The 24,701-nt window shown below is 34.8% G+C and overlaps 1 protein-coding gene and 1 pseudogene across 1 annotated transcript in view; both read right to left on the reverse strand.

Moving 5' to 3' along the window:
* The window catches only part of ZNF804A (zinc finger protein 804A), a 319,510-nt gene that overhangs the window by 148,292 nt on the left and 146,517 nt on the right, over window positions 1-24,701 (reverse strand). The window lies entirely within an intron of this gene.
* On the reverse strand, window positions 18,576-19,333 carry LOC139439351 (shieldin complex subunit 3 pseudogene; annotated as a pseudogene).

Here is a 24,701-nt window from a genome sequence, read left to right on the forward strand (position 1 = left end):
AGTTTATAATCTATAGAAAAGGGAGGGCCATTTGGATGTTAGTAAGACAATCTCAAGACTAAGTTTGACTCATCTTCCAAATTTGTCTTAACATAGTGTGGTTGATGGTCACTATGTTAGTCAGCCAAAGGGTGCTGATGCAAAATACCAGAAATTGGTTGCCTTTTATAAAAGGTATTTATTTGGGGTAGGAGCTTACAGACACTAGGCCATAAAGTATAAGTTACTTCCCTCACTAAAGTCTATTTTCATGTGTTGGAGCAAAATGGCTGCCAAAATCTGTGAGGATTCAGGCTTCCTGGGTTCCTCCTTTCAGGGTTTTCCTTCTCTTTCCTCCATGTGCTTACTTTCTGGGGTTCTAGCTTAAGGCTTCAACATCAAACTCCAACATCAGAACTCCAATATTAAAAAAAAAACCCTAACTCTGTCCTTTGTCATGCTTTTTATCTGTGAATCCCCACCCACCAAAGGGTGGGGACTCAATGCCCTGCCAGCACAATAGGTTTGCATAATTAATTAAGTAAACCTATGAATCTGATATAATCTAATATGCCCAAAGGAAAAATCAGTTTACAAACATAATCCAATATTTCTTTCTGGAATTCATCAATAATATCAAACTGCTACAGTTACCTTTAACACTGAAATCATTCTGCTCTTAATTGTTGCTACTGAATTTCCAAAAATATGGAAATTCAATATGGAAAATAAGGCTTTTAAAATATGGGCAATGAAGCTTAATAGAAAAATGAATAGCTGAGATAGGAAATGTCTTCAAACATATTCCTTCTACAGACAAATTCCTTCTACAGATAAATGACAGGTATGTGAACAGAGATAAGGGGCATGAAGAAGACACTGGACAAGTATACAAAAAAGTGATAAAAGGATTATATAATTCAGAAATAAATACAAATTTTTCCATCATAAACTTGTTTACAGATTGGTATTTTCCAAGTCCCCATGTTTTCATAGATTGGTTTGGTCTATTACAAGTGAACAAAATTTGTTGCTGAGCATAAATGTGTTAAATTGAAATATTACGACTGAGCCGTTTGATCAATCAAAACTGTTTTTCCCCAATATTTAATATAGAAAGAGCACCTAAATTTGCTTATATAAATATTGAATATATCCTGTGTCCAGTGCATAAGATACAGGAGTCCTGGGGACAATAATAGTCCACTGATCAAGCTTATGTCCCAGGAAAGCTAAATACAAGATACTCATTTAAATTTCAAAATATAAATTTCAGATAACTGATACATATATACATATATATGTGTGTGTGTATGTGTGTAAGTATACCCCATGCAATTTTTGGGACATACACTAAAAAGTTTGCATATTTGCCGTTCAAATTTAACCAAGTATCTTGCATTTTTAATTTGCTACATCTGGCAAACCTAGTGGCAAGGTACTGAGCAAGGATGAAGAATAAAATTTTATCTTTCCTTTACATGGTTTCTTAAGACTCATTTCTTTCATGAAAACTTGTCTGAAAATCTCAACTCTAAGCATCTTCCCGTTTTTAAATTATTGCAAAATAATGTATCAAATTGAAAAACCGAATTTATGAGAGCAAAGGAAAGTTGTTATCATTGTTGAGATATCATATGAACAACTCACAAAAGGTTTTGCTGCCACAAGTAAAACTAGAATGTTAGGACACTATTTGCCATATATCTAATTTCAAACAGAAAGCACGGAATGGTCTAGGTACAAGAGTGCATGTCATCCAAGACAAGCAATCTTAGCCCTGGATCATAACATTTAGCTGATTTCACTATATCTTGTCCTTTCATCTTTTTTTTTGTAATGAAGGACAGACCTGAACTTTTTGGCATTGCACAGAACTAAAACGCTATGTGATATGTGTTCATAAAAATGCCTTTCAGTGTTGGGATATTCTATATATAGCTGTGTTCAAGTTCTCCTGGTATTCTAGGAGATTGTGGAAAGAGGAACCTGTCATTCTATTGCCTTGAGAGACAAGCTTTACTAGGATTATTCATCAGATTTACAGTTAGCATGAAAATTTTAAAATATTTTTTCTTGAAATAAGAAAATCTGATATAATACAGGTGTAAAATAATAAAGGCAACTACCAGATTCCTAACAAAACATTGCTGTTAATCCTCCGTTCCAGGACTTCAGAATCATGGCATCATCACTTACACCTAATTATCATATTATAGAATCTTCCCCTAATTGTTCTCTCCATCCAGGCTTTTACCATAGTTTAAGCTGTCTTCATTTTATACACAGATTAGTGCGACCAGTTATTAGTGTTTCTGGGCTTTGACTCTCCACCTAATGTTCCCAGAGCAAATTCATCAACTTGAACCTAATTAAGCAAGTAATTTCCATTTTTCATTCAGTGATAGTTAAGGTGAGTGAGACCACACAGTTATGACATGCTCAATTGTGAAAAAGATCATTTTCATTTTCATTATTGCTTATACACATAGTTTCCAGAAGAATCTAATGAAATTAATAAAGTTATGTTTCAGTTCTCTAGGATTTTAAAATAGAACACTTAAAGCTCTAATCCAAAAAACATAAAACAAATATTTAATAAAATGAAAAGACAATGTATTGTATAATTAGTCTGTACCTAAATTCAGTCTCTACCTAATGCCCCCAAACTTAAACTTCTGAATAATCATCATGTGTTAGAAGTAATTTAAGAACTACATAAATATAGAGGGATTCATTATCCTTTAAAAATCCTAAGAAATTTTGATAATAATAAGAATTAGCATTTTCTTTACACTTTTATGGGATCTTAAATATTTTTCAAGAGTTCTTTACCTTTAACATAATTGAATGAGAATCTCAAGTGAAAACTAAATACATGGAGAAATCAATAACAGTTTTATTTGAAAACAATGTTACTTAACACTAAGAGAAACCATGAAGCTAATGAAAAACAAGAAATGTCACAAACCCATAAATTAGAAAATTCCCTTTTCCCTTGATAATGGGACTTGTCTATTCCACATATTTATAATGAATCATTACATATGTGACTTATTCTTATTTTTTTTCAGCCTGTCAAATAAAATACAGACAAATACTTAAAAAAAAATTAACTACTAATAAGAGCAGAATCTGGTTATAAATAAGTTCCTAAAATAATTAGTGGTACATATTATATGACATGGAAGAGTTTTGTGCTTAAAATAAGTGAGAAATTATTATATTAAATTTAAACCTATTTAATGTTTATTTAAAGCATCTTCTCCTTTTTTATACCTGTTCATTTTATATAAAAGAACATTAAATTTTTCACTAAGTCTGTAAAGGTACCATCAATTTATTTTCTATATAAAAGCAATTCTAAATATAAGACTTAAATGCTACTGCAAATATTCTACTTAAATATAAGACTCAGAGTGAGACAAAGCTCTATGGTCTATTTTGAGAACTATTACACTTAAAAGTTATTTCTCTGTTTCAAGTTTTCCATAAAATATAATTCTGTTTAGTTTCTTGCATATTTAACTCTTCAAAAACTCGAGCAGAAAAGATTAAATAGTATGACTTTTCTAGTCTTTGAAAAATGTAAACCAGTTGTTCTAAAGTTATTACTGGACTCTGACAAGGGAAAAATTGCTAACTAAATAAGGAAAGCTACTGAAAATATCTTGGAAGTCTATACAAAACATATTTCTGTGTGATTTTTGATGAGAGATCTGGATTTATGTATTCCAATAAGCATCAAATAAGCATGCAATCCTTTGTTGGCTTCTTTGAAATGAAACGAAAACTCTTTTCGGGTTCAATCATTAAAAATACATTCTTATTTGATTCATGATCCTTACTGAAAAAAAAAAAAGATTCACAAAAGTACGAAACTTTCATCAAAAATGCCAGAGATTTTTATATTTGTGACAAAAAATACTAACACACATTTTGAATACTTCATAAAACATTTGATATTTTATGTGGTTTAAATTGATTACCTTCTTTGTCATAATTTATTCATCCAATGCACTTTTCCCATTACCTATTAAGTGATAAGGGCAAAGCACAGTTCAGATATGATTCTTGCCCCCAGGCAGTTATAATACAAGTAAACTTTTTGTTTCTGGCATTGGCTCTCTACCTGTAAGTAAATGAAATAGTCTAAAAATGCAATCTTTGCTAATGCCTAAAAAAGAAAAATTAAATATGAATGCATTTGTTCTGTATATATATTTTGTTTGAAGGACATTTTAAAAATATATGTAAATGAGAATTTAGGCTTCTGTTCTTGATATTTCCACACAAATAAATTAGCTTAAATATTATCCCTGATGGATAGTGACAAACATTCTTGAAAAAAAACATGTCACAAGAACCTTAGCTTAAATAAGATATTAAAACATGTAAATATTTTTTTGAAGAAGGTAATGGGTCTGCTAATTGCTATTTAATACTGATTATATTAGCTAGTGTGCAGTATTTTAAAAGTACATAGTGGGGGGTTGAACCGTGGGCCTCCCATGTGGTAGACGGACGCCTGTGGAGCTGGCCCATGCACAGTGCTGATGTGTGCAAGGAGTGCCCTGCCACGCAAGGGTGTCTACCGCATAGGGGAGCCCCACGCGCAAGGAGTGCGCCCCGTAAGGAGAGCTGCCCAGCAGGAAAGAAAGTGCAGCCTGCCCAGGAATGGCGCCGCACACATGGAGAGCTGACACAGCAAGATGAAGCAACAAAAAGAAACACAGATTCCCGTGCCGCTGATAAGGATAGAAGCGGTCACAGAGGAACACACAGCAAATGACACAGAGAACAGACAACTGGGGGGAGGGGGGGAGAAGGGGAGAGAAATAAAATCTTTAAAAAAAAAGTACACAGTAAATGCTGAACTTGTATTTATGGAGTATTTATCCATTTTATTGCCCCAGTTTTATCATTTGGAAAAGAACTAATCTAGGACATAATCTCAGATACCATAGTTTTATTTTCTGCAATAATATAATATCGATTGCTATTCTTTTTAAATAAATATTAGCCATCTTATATATTATCTCTATTTTATACTACAATGACAACTATAATTTACAAAGCATGTTTTATGCAGCAGGAACACTGATAAGTAATATAAACTGTTATATAAAATCTTATTTAACACTTAAAACAACTTTTGAAAAGGTACTTAGTGCCCATTGATTAGATGTGAGAAAAATTTGCCTACAGTCAAAAGCCAATAAAACAACAGACCCAACATCCTCTCTTTCTGACTGTATTGTCTGAGCTACTAACAATTTTGCTTTTGTTTCTCTCACATATATGAGCCTGTGGTCTAACAGTGAATCACCTTAAAAAGATAGCTGGGGATTGATTAGAAAAAGCTAAGTTGTGTATATTTATATGGATATGTGTTTGGTGGATAGAGAATATTGGGAATAAGTTGTCAGTTCGTATTTGTAGGTCCTTAATGCCATTTTACACACACTTGTAAACTAATGCTTATTTGGGTTCTTAATACATATATAGGGAAACCATATTATTGTATTTGAAATATTCTATAAATAATAATTTATATTTGCAATTATGCAAATCAATTTTAATATGCTGGCTTTGATCCTTATAATAACCTCTGAGTTACAAAGAACAGGTCTTTTTATCCCTAACTAAATAGTACATAATGGTAATGGAGACCAAAGAGGTAAAGAAATTTCCCTAAGCTCATGTGACTAAGATTTGTAGAGCAGAAATAAAAAAGTTGTTGTTTAGGTGAGTGTTTCGAGTAACGTTAAATGGATTAATTTTAATATTTATAAAAATATATTACCACATAATTTTAACATGACTGTCGAAGGCAGTATTCATAAGAGTCTGTTTCACCATGGTCATTTATGTTCTTGGCAAATTCAGAACCAGGATATAGATGTCAATTTAATGATGACCACACATTACCTATAGGATATAGATGCCAAAAGAATGATGATCACAAATTACCTATAGGATGTCCAAGGAAGTTAATTACTCCTTATGGTATTAAGTTCCTTTTCAGCTAATTTTTTTGTAATTCCTGTCTATTCTGTGTAAGTACTCATTGTTCCTCAAAACACTTTTATCTAATTTGTAGCATTTCCAATTTTATTCTGCTACAATTAAAAGAAATCTTAAGAGGAATAGTCTTAATAGATATATACACACGATATATCATCCTTAAATATTAATATTTTATGGTTTGAAAGTCTCTGAACTTTCCCATTTTAATATTTTGGGATTATTTATACAAATATAAAACTATGAAAAATATTCCTTAAAATAAATGGTTACTTACCCAGACTATTAAATACCATGCCCTGCAATTGTTTAAAAAAATGATTATTTATCCAGACTATTAAGCACAATGCCCTGCATGGGATTATGGTGATAAAATTTCATATTAAATTTTAAAGTTTTTCTCTTTGCTTTTATCTTAATATTCTCCATCTTTCATCTATTTCAAATGTCATTGTACTTCAAGAAAAATGAAGATAATGGTGGATAATGGTGGAAGATAATGGTGAAAAATGAAGATAATGGTGGCCTGTTATGTCACTTAGTCCAAGACAGAAATATTCTGGTTGTAATTCTTATTCAAAGATCAGAATTAATGCCTAGACAACCATAGTTCAGTATCAGCTATAAAAAATATAGAAAAGTGAGTTAGGGACACCATTTATGGAACACATTGTTGGTTGCCTATCTTAGTTCTTGCTGAAAGAACTCCAATTTTGCAGATGGTGGGAAATCAGGAAACATCTGTCTCCAGTCTCAGTAGATCACATTTAATTTAAGGTAGTTATTGTTATTCTTTCCCCTTTGCCTTCAAATGGTCCAGGCCATTTGAACCTCAAGGCTGACCGCTGGCCACTGATAACCAAGAGGAATACTGTAAAGAGGGTTGAAAAGGCCCACAGGATGGAGGAATAAAGTATGGATTAGTGTGGACTTACTGGTATTCTACTACAGAACTATTGTGACTAGTAATGGAAGAAATTGTAGCATTGATGTGGAGAAAGTGGCCACAGTAGTTGCTGAGAGCAGGGAAAGGGAAGAAGAGATGTGATGTGGGGGCATTTTTGGGACTTGGAGTTGTCCTAAATGATATTGCAGGTACAGATCCTGCCATAACCCACTGAATATACTGGGGGAGAGGGTAAACTACAACGTAAACTATCATCCATGTGGTGCAGCAGTGCTCCAAAATGTATTCACCAAATGCAATGAACGTGCCACAATGATGAAAGAGGTTGTTGATGTGGCAGGAGTTGGGGGGGGGCGGCGTATATGGGGACCTCTTACATTTTTTTAATGTAACATTTTTTGTGATTTATGTATCTTCAAAAAAATACAACTAAAAATAAATAAATAAATAAATAAATAAATAATAAAAATAAAGTGAATCCAGTGCTGTGGTTATTAAATTTAAAAAAGAGCAAACACTTTGAGGAGAGCATTAGCCCTGTGGGCTCTCTCTTGCCTTTGAATATGACTATATTATGTACAGGTGTGGCAGCACAGTGCAATGATGAAACCACAGTTACAAGATGGCAAAGTGGAAGAGTGGAAAGAGCCTGACTTCTTGATGACACCATTGATCTGTTGATCCAGATCCACAACCAGCCATTCCCATCCAGATTGTCTGACAAACAATAGAGATTCACTACTAAGCCAGTATGTTTCTGTTACTCAATGATACATTCAAACTCTTGAGCTAATTTCCTCAGCATGACTTTCAGAGTTCCTGAAGATCTGCAGCAAAAGTAGATTGTTATAGGAAACAGCAGTTTGAAACAGGAGAAAAAATTAATTTCTGGAACAAGATTTAACAGAATATCACATTTTAAGGGGTTTTCTTGTTTGTTTTGTCTGTTTTTTGTTTGGTTTGGTTTAACAACAATATTGACATGGTTTACATTATACCAAATGAAAATACTAAGGTCACTGGTGAAGGACTTGGATATAACTAGCTAATCATTTACTCAACAACTATTTAATGCCTATCTAATGGAAACCAATATGCAGGAGCTGGATGTACAGTGTTAAACAAAAAGGAAATATTCTAGGTTCTTATGTCACTTATGTTTTTGTGGGGGGAAAATTGTCAATAACTAAAATTAAATAAGTAAATAAATAATAAATAAGTAAATAAATAAGGCAAATTTTCAGATATTGATTAGGTACTTTGCAGAAAGGATAAGGAAGGACTGGGTGACTTGGCTTTTTATATGACCACACAATATAACAAATACTCAAGGCAACAAATCTGATAGAGGTAAATGCTATGCAAATATGATAATCAGCGATTGAATGGTTACTTCATATTGTTGGTTAAAGCAGGGCAATCTGAGAAGATATAAACTCAGACCTGAATAGTAACAGGAATTCAGCCATCTGAGTGTTCAGGAAAGAACATTGTAGGCCAAGGGAAGCTATTTGGCAAATGGCTTACGGCTGGTACCACTTTGGTCTGCTTGATAAGGAAAAGAAGTTTGTGAGACTGGAATAAAAAGACCAAGGGGAAATTCTTGAGAGATGAAGTCTAAGAGACAAGATAAGGACTTGGTATGCAAAAGAATGAGGTTGGATTTATAACAAGCACTGTGGGAAACCAAGAATGAGCTTTTAGCTGAAACATACTCTGACCCATATTTTAAAAGTTTTTTCGGGCTATTATATGAATAATAGGTGGGAAAAAAGTAACAGTGAAAACAAGAAAACTAGTTATATGTGTGTTATGGTAACCCAGGTTAAAGGTGACAGGGGCTTAAGCAGAAGTAAATAGAAAAAATAAATGCATTCAGCATAAGTTGTGGAAAAAAAGTTGCTGATTTATTGGAAATGTTGTAGGAGGGCAAAAGAAGAATCAAGGATAATTTAGACAAAGGCTTTAGACTTGAACAATCAGTAGGATAACAGTGCTGCTTACTAAACAAGAGAAGACTGGAAAAAATTCAAATATGGTGATTTGGAGATGGGGAAAAGAGGCAAGTATAAAGTTCAGCATAGATGATGTTAAGGTGGGTGATTAAAAATAAATGAGGGAAACGGAGACAACCAGCAAGATGGTGGCAGAGTAAGGAGCTCCTGTTACAGGGCAGTTAGTAAACACCCAGAGCTCTCTGGAGCTAGCTGAAGCACCTGCTTGGGGGCTCCAGGAGACCAGAAGAGCATCCTGCCACATCATTGAAGGAATGGAAGGAGGAAAGTGCCTATATGCAGAGAAAATTCGTAAGTAGAGCATTCCACGCCACAGAGATGGGTGCTCATCCTCCACTAGAGGTACAAGCCACCTCGGGAACTGTTCTGTAGCTGAAACTGAAAGCTCCATTTTCCAAAAATGGGGGAGGGAGAGACGGTTTGGCACCATCTACAGCTACAGATGACTAAATTCAGCGGGCTAAAGTATAATCCTGAGAACAGCTAAAGTTTGAACTTGTCCAAGTCAGAAAGAGACCAGTGGCCACCATCTAAACTCTGCACCTGGCACGAGGGGAAGTGAAGCACACTGAACATCACAGTGCTGGTAGGGACTGACTTCTTTCCATCCAGGCCAGATTGCGGCTCTGGCCTAACCCCAGCCCCACCTCTGGCATAAAGGAAGCTGGAGGAACTTGTACCAGCCTCTCCAGGAAATCACTGGCCAAGCCACAGAGGCCAAAGATCATCCTACCTTGGCAGTGCAAGCTTCCCCAGGAGCTATTCTGTGGCTGGAATTTGAAGCACTATTTCCCCAAAACAGAGGAGGAAATGGTTGGCCACTGATGTTGGCTACTGATTAGTAGACTCAGCTGGCTAGAGTATAACCCTAAAAGCAGCTAAGTTTGAACCTGTCCAGGTCAGAAAGAGGCCAGTAGCAGCAATTGTGACTCTGACTCCAGCATGAGGGGAAGCCCAGCTGACTGAAAATAACAGTGACAGTAGGACAGTTTCTTTCACCAACTTTCTTTTCACCCAGGTCTAGTCCCAGCCTAGATGTCAAGCCCACCTCTGGCAGGGAGGAGGCTGGCAGGCTGTGCGCCAGCCTATCCATGTAACTGCAGGCACCTTTGGTTGGCACAGACTGAAAAATTGGAAGTCTATCGGGGCAACAGCAGTCATCTTAGACCCCCATTGCATAGATTGCTGCCCACACCTGCAGCTCCAACTCCATCCCGTGCAGGGGAGAAAGAGACATGAATCTCCATCATTCTCTCTGGGCAACTACAGTCTAGGCCTGCATGACTTGGATTATTCCAAACAGCTGTGACTCTGTCCCTTCCCCTGGCAAAGGAGAAAGTTGGAAGAAGATTCATCAGTCCCTGGGTTAGTGAGGGCAGCTTGAGCCTCCACAGCTTATAGCACCAACTATATCCTTGGTTCCTACTGCACAACCAGCAAGGGAGAAAGGGCAGGAAGCCCTAAACTAAAGAGGAAAACTGCATCCAGAATAAATACTCTAGTAAGACAGATGCCAAGATACCAACAAAAAATTACAATCCACACCAAGAAAGAGGAAGATATGGCCCAGTTAAAGGAACAAGATAAGCCTCCAAATGACATAAAGGAATTGAGACACCTAATTATAGATGTACAAAGAAATCTTAATAAATTCAATGTGATGGCTAAAGAGATTAAGGATATTAAGAAAACAGTGGCACAACTATAGTCCCAGAAAAATAGTTTAGCAATGCAAACTCTATATACTTTAAATATTCAGAGAGAATATAGGCCAAATGTGTTAAAAGTTTACATGGAATGTATGAAGTCCATTGTAAAAGCTTACCTAGAATGTAAGAAGTCCATGCTAAAACATACTTCCTCTGTATAAAAAGAACTTGAAAAGCTTATTTGGGGCTTAGGTTTTGAACAGAAGGCTCCTGAGTCTGGCCAGCTGTAAATAAATTCCTTTTTCCTTTCCAAAATAAAAAAAATTAAAAAAAAGAAGGCATTGGATGACCACAAAAAATTTGAAAGCATACATAGAAAAATAGCAAATCATGGGAATGAAAGGTACAATAAATGATTTTTTTTAAAAAAATGTAATTATATAATAGATTTGAAGAGGCAGAAGAAAGGATTGGTGACTTGAGACATGACCTTTGAAAGTAAACATTCAAAAGAACAGATGAAGAAAAGAATGGAAAAAATTGAACATGGTTTCAGGGAAATAAATGACAGCAAAAGGCATGCAAGCATATGTGTCATAGGTGTCCCAGAAGGAGAAGAGAAGGGGAAAAGGGTAGAAGGAATATTTGAAGAAATAATGGTAGAAAATTTCCCTACCATATTGAAGAACAAAGATATCCATGTCCAAGAGGCAGAACCTACTACCATCCAAAAAAATCTGAATAGGCCAACTCTGAGACACATACTGATCAGGTCAATGGCAAAGAGAGAATTCTGAGAGCAATAAGAGAAGAGCAATCCATACCATATAATGAATACCCAATAAGATTAAGGACTGATTTCTCACCAGAAAACATGAATGCAAGAAGACGGTGGTGTGATATATTTAAGATCCTACAAGAGAAAAACTTTTAGCCAAGAATCTTATATCTAGCAAGACTGTCTTTCAAAAAATGAGGGTAAATTTAGAATATCCACAGATAAACAGAAACAGAAAATTTCTAACCAAAAGACTGGATTTTTCAGGAAATTCTAAAGTGTGTGCTAGAGCCTGAAAAGAAAAGATAGGAGAGAGAGGCCTAGGAGAGAGTCTAGAAATGAAGAATATATCAATTAAAGTAACTAAAAGTGTCAAAAGAGTGGTAAAAATAAAATATGACAGACAAAACTCAAATAGGAGTAAACTTAACCAACAATGTAAAGCACTTATATTCAGAACACTACAACTCAATGTTAAAGAAATTTTAAAAAGGCCTAAATAACTGGAAGAATAGTCCATGCTCATGGATTAGAAGACTAAATATCATTAAGATGTCAATTTACTCAAATTGATACACAGATTCAATGCAATCCCAATAAAAAGTCCACCAGCATTTTTTAAAAAATAGAAAACACAGTTATCAAATTTATTTGGAAGGTAAGTGGTGGTGGATAGCCAGAAACATCTTAAAAAGAAAAAGTGAACTCTCGTCTCTAGACTTTAAATTATATTACCTAGCTATAGTGGTAAAAACAGCATGGTACTGGAACAAAAACAGACAGGTAGACCTTTGGAACCAAACTAATGGTTCAGAAACAGATCCTCACATGTATGGTCAAGTGATTTTTGATTAGCCTATCAAACCCACACAGGTTGGGTAGAACAGTCTATTCAACAAATGGTGCTGAAAGAACTGGATATCCACACCCAAAAGAAGGAACGAGGACCCCTATCTGATACCTTAGCTAAAAATTAACTCAAAATGGATCAAAAACTTAGAAATAAAAGCAATAACCATAAAGCTTCTAGAAGAAATTGTTGGAAAATAGCTTCAAGACTTGGTGGTAGGTGGTGGACTCTTAAAGGAGATAAGAAGAGAACTGAGATGAACTACTAATGTTTAATGTATTTAGCATTTTTAATTAGCTTTACTGTAAAAGTGTGGAAATGTAGAGTGGATGGTAACATATAGTAACAGCTAGTTTATAAATGGTGATGTGGCTGAAAAATGGTAGTCTAGTTATGTAAATCCCAATTTACAGAATGTTAGAGAATATTCTGGGAACAGAATAGCATAGTAAACCAAGAGGTGGATGAGAATTGTGGTTGGTGGTACAGATGCAGGAGTGTGCTTTGTTAGCTAGAGCAAATGTCCATCATTATTGTACAGTGGCAGGAATGTGGAGAAGCATGGGAAAGATACAACTGGAGTGACCTATGGATAATGGTTAGCAGTAATAAAATATTCTTGTGTCTATGCCAAAGCTGTAACTGTGTTGATAATTGGGCAGTATGGAAAATGTGTGCCAAATGTTGTAACAATCAGATGTAGTAACAATCAGATGATATTATATTATTGTAACAAATGTTCCACCACAGTATGGTATGTTGATAGAGGGGTGTTGTTTGGAAATTCTGTACGTGTGCATGATTGTTTTATAAGTTTACAACTTCTGTCATAAAATATATATTTAAAAAATAATAATAGGGTGGGTTGGGGAAAATATGCTAAATATAAGATAAGGACCTTAATTAGTAGTAAGATTTTGATAATATTCTTTCATAATTTGTAACAAACATCTCACAACAATGCAAGGCGTTGGTGGAGGGTTGATGTATGGGAGCCCTGTATGATACTGTGCATGTTTGCTTTGTAACTTCACAGCTTTTACTATACACTTCTTGTTTATGTATGTTCATATATAAATGATATAAAGAATATAAGGGGGGGTTGGGGGAAAATATTTTGGCTAGTAGTAATATTTTGACAATGCTCACTAACCATTAGTTAAAAAGTTTTAACAAGAATGCAAGTTATTGATGGTAGAGTGAGGTGTGAGAGTCCTGTATGATGTTACATATGTTTGTTTTGTAAGTTCACAACTATTATTGTATACTATTGTTCATGTATGTTTATGTATGAGTGATATATTTGAATAATTTTTTAAAAAATGAGGCCAACAGATGTGGTTCAAGTGGTAGGACCTCCGTCTACCATATGGGAGGACCTGGGTTCAATCCCTGGGGCCTTCTGTTGAAAAAGAAGATAAGAAAGCATGCTTGTGTGACAAGCCAAGGACCCGCACAGTGAGCCCAGTGCCCACGTGATGAGCTGAGTGCCCACCCAGTGAGCCAAGTGCCCATGCAAGTGCCTGCATGGCAAGCCGAGTGCCCACATGGTATGCCAAGTGCCCGCATGGTGAGTCAGTGCCCACACAGCGAGCCAATGCCTGCCCAAGTGAGTCATGAAGTAAAATAATGATGCAGTAAAAGAGAGACAAAGGAGAAAGTCAAGATGAAGTGCAGCAGAGACCAGGAACTGCGATGATGCAATTGACTGACAGGGAAACTCTTTCCACATCAGAGGTCCCCAGGATGGAATCCCAGTGAATCTTAGAAAAAAGAGGAGAAGAGAAGACAAAAAGAGAAATAGATACAGAAGATCACACAGTGAATGGTCACAGACAGCAAAAACAGCAGGGTGGGAGAGGGGGAGGGAGGGAGAAAAAAAATAAATGAGACCAAAAAATATCTTCTGCCAATCATGACTTCAAACAAGATGGCAAAAATATGTACTAGGAATTGTCAGTGCCTGAAAGAAAAAAAGCTTTCAAAGATAGAAACATTCAGTATTAGACAATTGGCGGAGAGTAACATTTCAAGAACTTGGAACTGGGAATATCATTTATTTGTACACAATGTGGCTCAATTTCAGCAGGTTGTCTGAGATCCATCCCTACTAGACTAGTCTGTCCTGAATGTTGGAACCATAATACTCAAATCCCAGTGCCTCCTTGATGAATGTGGTGGTTTGGAACTGTATGTACCCCAGATAATAATGTTCTTAAAGTGAATCCATTCCTGTGGGTATAAACCTTTTGTAAGTGAGACCTTTTGATGAGGTTACTACAGGTAATGTATGGCCCACAGTGGGTCTAAATCCTTTTACTCAAGTTCTTTATAAACAGGATGAATTCAGACCAAGGGAGAGAAAGCCATAGAAGCAGGGATTTGAAGCACAGAAAACCCAGAAGAGGAAGGAGAGATCAGCAGACACTGCCACATGCCTTCCCATGTGACAGCGGAGTCCAGGATAGTCAGCAGCCACCCTTCTAGAAGAAAGCATTGCTAGTGATGCTAGATTTGGACATTTTTCTCAGCCTTAAAACTTTAAGCTTGTAAGTTAGTAAATTCTCATTGCATTTCATGGTTTCTGCTTTCAGCAGTTTAGCAAACTAAAACAATGATAAATAATGTCTATAAATGTTAATTGACCAAATGGCTACCAAGCAGGTTGAGGGAGTTAAATTCAATGAAATGAAAAAAAAAAAAATCCAAAACCACCAAACTTAGAAAAATAAAGTAGTTTTACTGAAGATTCATTCTATTTTTATCAAAGTACCATACAATAGGCAAAAATACCTTATTCTTTCTTATCACATGTTAGGTTGTCAGAATCAACTTTGTTCTTGCTTTTTTTCTGTCTTACCCTATACTTTAGTCTTTTCAAATACCTACAAAACATATTCAAAGGCAGCTGTCAGGTATTTTAGACTGAATACAAAAAATGAAATTGAACACAAGAAAAAGAATATATTACCTTAGAATTTTAAGCCATAAAAATTTTCAGAATTATGGTAATTGAAACACTTGCACAGATTTAACAATGCAGAATAAGAAATAGAACAGCTTTTATCTCTGTAAGCATATTATCATAATGATGGAAATGAATGTGCAAAAATACTTGCCTGTATAGTTACACACCATATTTTGAGACTAAAAGATTTAAAAATGAAGATTATTTCTTTAAAAATGAAATGTAAGTCGGTACTTTGCATTTATGCCAATAGTGTTATGTTTTTAAAAGCAAATTTTGCATTTTATTGATAAAAATCAATGCACCAAGTAAAAAAATTGATAAAGGTTAAACTGAACATGTAAATTAAAATGCTCAAAAATTTATTGTAAACAAGCTCAAAATGGCAACTATTGCTTCTCAATATTTTGCAAAATGTTGCCTGGAATCCAGAGAGCAAATAAAATTTTATTTAGTCATGCACCAATACAAAAACTATTAAAGCACTAACAGCATTCTGCTCCTAAAATAAAACAACTAGTTTATCACATTGCAAAACTTTGGATAAACAGTATATTTACTATTAAACAGAATATTGCAATTTTTATCCTGATTTCTGTCAGTACATAAAAATTTCCACTATGAAATATTTAGTATTAACTACTCAACATTGAAGTTACTTTCATCCTCATCTTACAATCATATATCTAATAATTATTGACTATATACATTGATCATTGAATCCTACTAGATTAAGTAATATTATTAACCCATTTTACAGATGGAGTAATGAAATGATTGAGTAATCTCCTTCTAAGTCTCAAAGCTATCACTCACAGTAGTGGAGAGAAATCAATGTTTAGTCTAATCTTAATTTTTATACCCTGTCTTTGTAGTTGAAATTCCCCATGCCAACCAAAAATGATGTTATTTATTCTGTACATAATAAGAATTCTTGCACTAGAAAAATGGAATATAAGATATATAGTACTGAATTTTTAAAATTATAAATTAAATTATAAATATTTTCATAGAGAAACTTCTCTATTGTCTTAATCAACAAATCTGACTCAACAATATTTCTGAAAGATGTAATATTTTAAAAAAGCTTTTTGAATTTTTAGTCATAGATAAATAAAATTTTGAAAAAAAAAGAACTTTGGTTTTATGCTTGGGAAACAAAAGATTTGGTTTCTGAATATTCTCTGTATTAAGGCCAGTTCTCCAGAGTCATCAGAAAGTTAAAGTGCAGTCTTTGGATAGTGTTCAAAATATTATGTAAGCATCATCAATATGCAAATGATGGTGCTTCTTAACAACCTTACAATTACTCTCTCAACTCCCTTGCTTGTAGTAACCTCATGGATCAAATAAGTATTTCTAGAAAATACTCAATGATGTTAGTAGCATTTGATATCTCTAGAAGAATGCACATAGGCTCTATTCCGGACAAAGTTATCAGGGGAATCTTAAGAAAACATAACAAATATGAAATTTCCTCTTATGAAGATTAGTAATCATGACTCCAGTGTAGCACAGTTTAAGATGATGAATCCCTTGAAAAATTAACATTAAACACATGTTGAATGTATATCAAAATTCATATCCCATGACATGAGCACAATAATAGATCATTGACTAAAATACAGAAAATAAACGACTGGTATATCTTAGAAGAGAATTGTGCTCCATCTCTTAGTTATACTAATTCAACAACTGAGTGAATTTTCTAAGGAAACTTATATTACAGTGGTTGGTGGTAAAAGTCTGCATTGACTCTATGATATCCAGATTTCAATTATCTGATTATGTTTAACTCAGAAAGGGCTGTGGCACTAAGTCATGGAGGTGGAGACTAAAAGACTAAAAGATACCTAATTCAAAAAGTACAGGTGATAAAATATTGGGAAGTTGACTGTGTGTGTGTGAAGCTATTTTATTTCCATATTGGGTAATTATAGGGAAACGGACTTTGGCCCAGTGGTTAGGGCGTCCGTCTACCATATGGGAGGTCCGCGGTTCAAACCCCGGGCCTCCTTGACCCGTGTGGAGCTGGCCATGCGCAGTGCTGATGCGCGCAAGGAGTGCCGTGCCACGCAAGGGTGTCCCCCGCGTCGGGGAGCCCCACGCGCAAGGAGTGCGCCGTAAGGAGAGCCGCCCAGCGTGAAAGAAAGTGCAGCCTGCCCAGGAATGGCGCCGCCCACACTTCCCGTGCCGCTGACGACAACAGAAGCGGACAAAGAAACAAGACGCAGCAAATAAACACCAAGAACAGACAACCAGGGGAGGGGGGGAAATTAAATAAATAAATAAATCTTCAAAAGAAAAAAAAAAAAGGAATAGTTATAAAATATTCTCATTTAGTAATCATGCAACATATGGAAGTAATTAATAGTAGATTGTCTTGGTGTCTAAGCTTTCAAAGCAACATGTAACTAATGAACAGAGTAAATCATTACCCTCATTTGGAGAATAAGTACATGACTATTTTATTCTCTGAATTTGTAATTGATTATATACAGAGGATATAATTAAGAACCAAATGTAACCTAATAAAATGAGTATACTATTTCATTTTCTGTTCACATAACAATCTTCCAAAATAATTATGTTAACTAAAATAAGATCTCAAATTTTGAGTTTAGTCAGTATAATAAAAGTTCACTATATTGAAGTCATTATTGACTCTACAATCAAATTTCAGAATTATCTGTGACATTTCAACCACATATTTATTTTATAATTTCATTAATAATCCTTCAAACTAAAAATAACAAATAAATGACGTGCTTTAATAATACACGTTAGTTGAATTTAATAATTATTTTCTTTGTCATTTCTCTATAAAAATTAATCATCTTATGATATATATGCAAAACATGAATAAAATCACAGACTCACCTCCCTCTTTTATCTGTAATGCTTTTTATTATATTTTTTCATTGTTTTCAGTTTTATTTTTAAAAAATCAGTACACTTAAGATGAAGAAAGAAAAAATACAGTAAAATTAGATTGGGGGAGTCACCAAAATCTGACCTACTTATCTTACTTCACATGAATTATCTAATTCAATCACTAGAAAAGCATCAACAAAAGGAAAAGAAACATGCTATCTTCAAATTCGGTTTAAACAATAATTTATCATAATTAATTTAAAAGAAGGCTTCTTTTAAGTAGAACCTAGAAAGTTCTTTAGTTAAGGGCCAGGAATTCACCTGGTACTTAATCATTTTTGGGATACAGATTGCACACATAATACCACACAGTTATTTTTCTATAATGTTAAAAATAAACAGGCTATATTAACAAATGGTCAATAAAAAAGTTATTAAAAATTTAAAAGTCAGTAAAGTAGTTATTCATTTCACTATTTCAGTCCATGCACTGTTTATTCACAATATTCTTTCTCACAGTGAAATTCATTATATATGAAAAATAGCACCATATTAATGTATAAATAAATTTATTTTCCCAATAAGACCTAATTTTCTTTTATGAAGATGGACCACATATTTACAGTAAATAACATCACAGAAAACCCATATTTGCCCTAAATGTTTCTGAATCATTGCATTACTAGACAGTATTTCATTGTGCCCGATAATCCCAGTTTGGCTGTTACAAATAGTGTGTTCTATTGCCCATCTTGCTCTATAAAGAGAGTGCAAATTTAGTGCTTTTAAACTATCTTGCAATTTTTTAGATAAAGGAAAAATCTTTTCAGTACAATTACTGCTGGAAATTGAAACACTCTAAGACCTCTTCAAATGCCGTTCTCCTTTTTCTGATTGTTTATTCATATTTCCAGAATTAATTTGTTCATTTAGTGTGTGAGACCAGATTAAGTGCTTCTTTTTTTCAAATTAAGTTGAAACTCCAATAGATCTACTTTACAATCATAACCGTGATTTTGAATCATGTTTTGAAATGATTAAGTACTGTTTCATATAATTAGTTGCCTCTCTAGAAATCACAGGTGGTGATCTTTTAGGTTTGAGCAGAAGTTTGGACCCATCATGTGGAAACCAAGGAATAAATCTCGATAGGAGATGAGTAGGAAAATCTTGAATTCCTTTTTCTGCAATTTTTGGCATGTGGGGTTGTTTTCATATGGTCAATAATGTAATGTTACTTCTGTGGTCACTATGCAATAATCTAGTACTCTTAGTGAAGAGAACATTTCTTAGCTGTGTTTCTTAGACCTAGAATGTAGTTTATAATTACAATCTTTCCAAATCCGAGGGAAACAGGACCTAAAGTGGAAGTATCACAAAAAATAAGATATGGTAGGGACAACTCGTCTACTGAAAAGCAGGGGAAAAAGGAAAATCAAAAATCAACACCAATATGCTATTTCACTGAAGTGACTACTGGTAAATGTGAATATAATCCACAAACTTAAAAAAGAAAATCACTTCATTCTCCAAAATAAAGATCTGAATTAGATGCCCTGTAAGATCACTTCCAGCTTAAAAATAGTCATCATATTTAATTCCAGAGATATAAAGGATGTGGAAATACCCATATTAATGTAGGAAGTAATAATAGTCTTAAGACTATAGAGACAAAGAATAAATTAGTTGTTAAAAATTTTAAAAATTAAAAGAGTAAATTAGTGATACTTAAAATATTGAATTCACATGAAGATAACTAACAAGAATGTAATAATATTTAAAAATGAGATGTCTGAATTGAAGACAATTTAAAAACTACTAATTTTTAATCCATCTGGAAAAGATCATTTTATATTTTAAAATGAACTGAATTCCACTAAATATATATAAAAACAGAATATTTACTGATTTGATTTATTTTCAGCAGTATATACTAAAAACATAGACATGATTTAGCTTTGCACTTTAACCAGACTAGGGACTGGCTTTGTGACAAAAGTGTCCTCTGGGGGGTTGGGGGATATATGGGGAATCTCTTATGTTTTTTAACGTAACATTTTTTTGGTGATGTATATATCTTCAAAAAAATACAAATTACAAAAATAATGGGGTATGGGGGTGGGGAGTGGGGTGTATGGGAACCTCTTATGTTTTTTGCTTTTTAATGTAATTTTCTTTGTGATCTATTAACTTTAATTTTTAAAAAGTATAAAAAAACCAAAAGTGTCCTCTGTATATCTGGGGCACTTAAGCAGTATCAAGACCCTAGAACTATGGTTCTTGAATTCTAATTTGGAGTAGGGAATTGTACAGGAAGTTATTATAACATAGCAGTCTTCAAGTTGCCCGCAATTAAGTCATTGTTCATAGACTCCAGCATATAGTACATAGGCTCAAGAATGGAACCTTCCAGGGTCTTTGAGTTAGAATTCCTAACCAGGCCCCAAGACGCAAGAGCCATAAGGCAGGATTGTTCATATCTTCACCACTATTTAAAAAAAAATTTAAGAGATGAATTCCTTCTCCTCAAAAGTCATTAGAGAATTACTTAATGAGGGTTCCACTGCTAGGGCACTCATTAGTGGGGAACTCCTGTCATGCTGTCACAGTACTCATTTGACCACTATTTCATTCTCAAGAGTCAGAAGAAGTACCTAATAATGATTCTTTTCACTTATTGCTAATGTTCACTGACATATTTTACAACTCTCAAATTAATAAATTACTGATCCTTAAATCCACCAATTTTTTAAGTAGGTATTGGGGATTGAACCCAGGACCTTGCACATGCAAAGCAGGTGCTCAGTCACTGAGCTACACCCACTTGCCACAATTTTTTATATGGAACTAACCATTGGATAGCATATTCTTTCAAGAATTAATGCAATTATCTTTTTCTTGCCCCTTCTTTATGATTTCACATGGTAAGACATGGAATCGAGGATTGCTTTACTGTTGTCTGAACTTATTCAGTCTTGTACTTCAAGGACATCTGTATTTGTGAGAATTCCTTTTAAATAAAAACTGTTTTTTCTAGACTAATAAGATATTATCTCTATATTTTTCACATTTTATACTGTAAAGTTAAATGTCTATTTAAATTAGTGCATTTGGCATTCAACATCAATAAAATTAAAATTTGTGAAAATTCTTAATTGACTTTTATAGGGAAGAATGGTGACAAAGAGCTTTGATAAAGTTGAAATTATCCATGAATTTCAAAGCACTCATCATTCTAGCATTCTAGACTGCTGAAATACTCTTTTCCAAGTATTTTCTGTTTTGGGAAATAAAAGAATAACCAAAAACTACAAATTCCCAGTGACAGTTAGCCTCTGTATCTCTGGAATTAACTGTATTTTGTGGCTTCTAATTTATACAAAATCACACCTAGCAGTTAACAGAATTGTTCTAAAATCGCATCAAACTGGGAAGTCTGTAAGAGAATGATCTCTGAAAATGTTTCCTTAATTAGGAGACAGCATAGTATCTTGGAAACATGGAGGCAGCCTTGTGTTGAAATGTTGCCTCAGTAACTTACTAGCTATGTGATTTTGGTAAAGTTACTTAACATATACTTTGTGAGATTCAAAGATAAAGAATGTGGAAATTAATTCCTTTTTCTCTTTTCCTTTCTCTCCACCCATAACCCACTTCAGTTCAGATTATCAGCTCAGGTTAAGCATATAGGTTCCATTACTATATTACTTAATATTGCAGAACATCTTAGTTCAACAGTCAGAGATGGTCCTATTAACTCCAGTCATCAGAATATGATTTAAGTTATAAATGGGACTGGTAAGCTTCTGGAATGTTTGATGACTACATCATAACAGGGCAATGCCTGCTATGGTCCCTCAAAAAAGGATGCCATAAGGAAGGTAAGTACAAATCCAATGAATTCATATATCTATTGATCATTTCTGTAGCTCAGCTCAGGATAGCACTGGCATCCATGTATTTAGAGCATCCAAGTAATAAAAAGTGCATTTGTGATAGTAAAAAACACAAATAAAGCTGAAACACTTCAAATAAAAGGTCTTCAGAAAACAAAAAATTTCCATGGGAAAACTGACCTGTTTTCTTCCTAAATAATGACCCAATTAAATCATTAAACTTTTTCAAAATTGCTTTTCCATGTACAGAAAATGAAAGCTGACATAAGATTTTGGACATATTTCCCCTATACACAATATTTTGAAGTAAATTACAGTAAGTTTTAACAAACCACAGTGATATGTTGAAACGTGATGTATTTCTAAATCCTTGGCACTGCTGTCATGTAATACTACATTAATTTTACTGATAAAACCGAAGCCTGGTAACTTCATCAGTGCCACATGAAGAGACCTGAGACAGAAAGAGAAACCACTCTTGAAGCACGCTGTAAATCATCCTTGGTTCACGGGTATCTCACCAAATCAGGTAGGTACCTCAGATTCTTTGGTTAAATTCTGTCTGGTGATTGCAAGGGTATTGATCAGAGAGCGATGTCCCAGGTATACATACCATTCTAGAGGGCGGCTCTTGAACCTTTCAACATCAGGAGGTGCTCCTGTCTAGGGAGATTCACTTTCATTTTGACCGACACTTGAGATACGCCACTGTTTATGGAGGAGATTCAGCCTGGTCAGGAAGAAAACAGGAAGGCGAGCATTCGAGAAGACAGTGCGTCAAACACTTCCAACAGTTTCTCTGCCAGTGGTGCCTTAAATTCTTCTCCTACTAAGTCCTTTAGGGACCCAACAGCTTATTTTCACTAAAGCCATTCCTTTTCTCTTAGATGTCTATACATAAAATACTTTCTCTATATTCCAGCTACCTAAGCACATGTGACTTAATACATTAGCCTCTAATATGGCCTCCTGTAATGCTTTTTAAATATGCTGCTTTGGTTTCCTGAATCACACTGTTCCACACATTGTGTTTGCTAAAATTTGCATGGACAAACCAGTTTACAGTTACAGTAGACTCTTAGGTTGAGTTTCTTCCTCAACTTCACTTGTTACTGATGGTTTGTTTTGCTGGGTTGCTTAAGCAAATACCACGGCATGGTTTGGCTTAAACAACGGGAATTAATTAGCTTATGGTTTTGAGACTGAGAAAATGTCCAGATCAAGGCATAGAAGTCTGTTGCATCTTGGGGCTGGCTGCTATAGGCACATGATCCTTAGCTTGTCACATGGTGGTATTTCTTGGTCTCTCCCTTCTCTTCCAGGTTCTGCTGTTTTTAGCTTCTGGCTCTGTCAGTGGCTTTCTCTCTACCTGTCTGAATTTCATTTTCTTATAAAAGACTTCAATAATACCAGTAAGGCCCATCTTGATTGAGTTGGATCATACCTTAACTGAAGTGGCCTCATCAAAAAGTTCTACTTACAGTGGGTTCACACCCACAGGCATGGATTAAATTTAAAAACATGTTTTTTCAGGGTTTGTAAAATATATTTATTCCATCACAATATCCCAAAAGTGTTAAGTCATTTCAGAGTAATACTTAGTATAAAGTCCCATCAAAGTCAGTTATGGGTGTGGTCTTTTCTGCGACACAATTCCCCTCCATCTGTGGACCTGGGAAACCTAGAGAACAAAGTTTTCTGCTTACTATATTCAATAGAAAGAATGGCATAGGAAAACATTTCCATTCTTTATAGGGAGAAATTGGAAGGAAAACAAGGGGTGACAGGTCTCAAACAATTCAGAAACCAAGCATGGTATATTCCATTAGATTTCATGGTCTAAGAGTAAGTTATAAAATGATGTTTTGTCACCTGGGCCTGATGGAGTAGCAGCCCCAATCCTTCCAAGTGCTTTAATTTCTCTCAATGGTGTGAAGGATCCACCCACTTCAAGCATTGTGATGGCAGCCTGGCTTTCCGGAATTTCAGGGGCATACATTCTACCCTCGGAGAACACTGGGGTAGTAGCACTGTTCCTGAACAAAAGCAAGGTAGGCTGGTCTTCTCAAAGTGCTGGGGCACTGTCACAATTTCCACACTCCCTTAGCCCAAGAAGATGTTTTCAGTGAAAGACCTCAGTTTCCATGTTTCTGCCCTTGCAGTGATTTTTCCTTCAATTTGTCCTTTCTCTGTCCTTTTCAGTCCAGGCTGGCAGTGGTTTTGTTCACACTGATCTCACAAAAAGTTTATCAATTTTGCAGGTAGTAGATACAGGTCCAAGCCATCAGATGAAAGAATGTTCCACAAATCCTTCCTGGTTAACTGCACCTCCAATTCTGATTTGCAGTGAAATGACCGGCTGGTTCCATATTTAGTTAAACCTGCACAGGGAGCACTATTCTCTTGGGACTTACTTTCTAGAAGCTCAAAATTTTCCAAACCATCAATGTTTTATTTCTTTTTATCCAGGAGTTCAGTTCTCAGCTCACTCCTTTCTTCTCTAATTTCACTTTAAGCCATAAGGTGAAACCAGACTATACTTTCAACATTTACCTTGGAAATCCAAGTTTATCATTTTCAATTTCTGCCACCATTCAACATCAGAACTCAATTTCATTAAGTTCTCTGCCATTTTAAAACAAGGAGTTTTAAATAACATATTGCTCATTTCCACCTCAGGCCTCTTGAGAAGTATCTTTAACATCCATATTTCTACCAACAGTCTCTTCAAGCAGTTTAGGCTTTTTCTACAAAGCAC

The sequence above is a fragment of the Dasypus novemcinctus genome, chromosome 7 (assembly GCF_030445035.2).
Source record: "Dasypus novemcinctus isolate mDasNov1 chromosome 7, mDasNov1.1.hap2, whole genome shotgun sequence".
Classification (NCBI taxonomy): domain Eukaryota; kingdom Metazoa; phylum Chordata; class Mammalia; order Cingulata; family Dasypodidae; genus Dasypus; species Dasypus novemcinctus.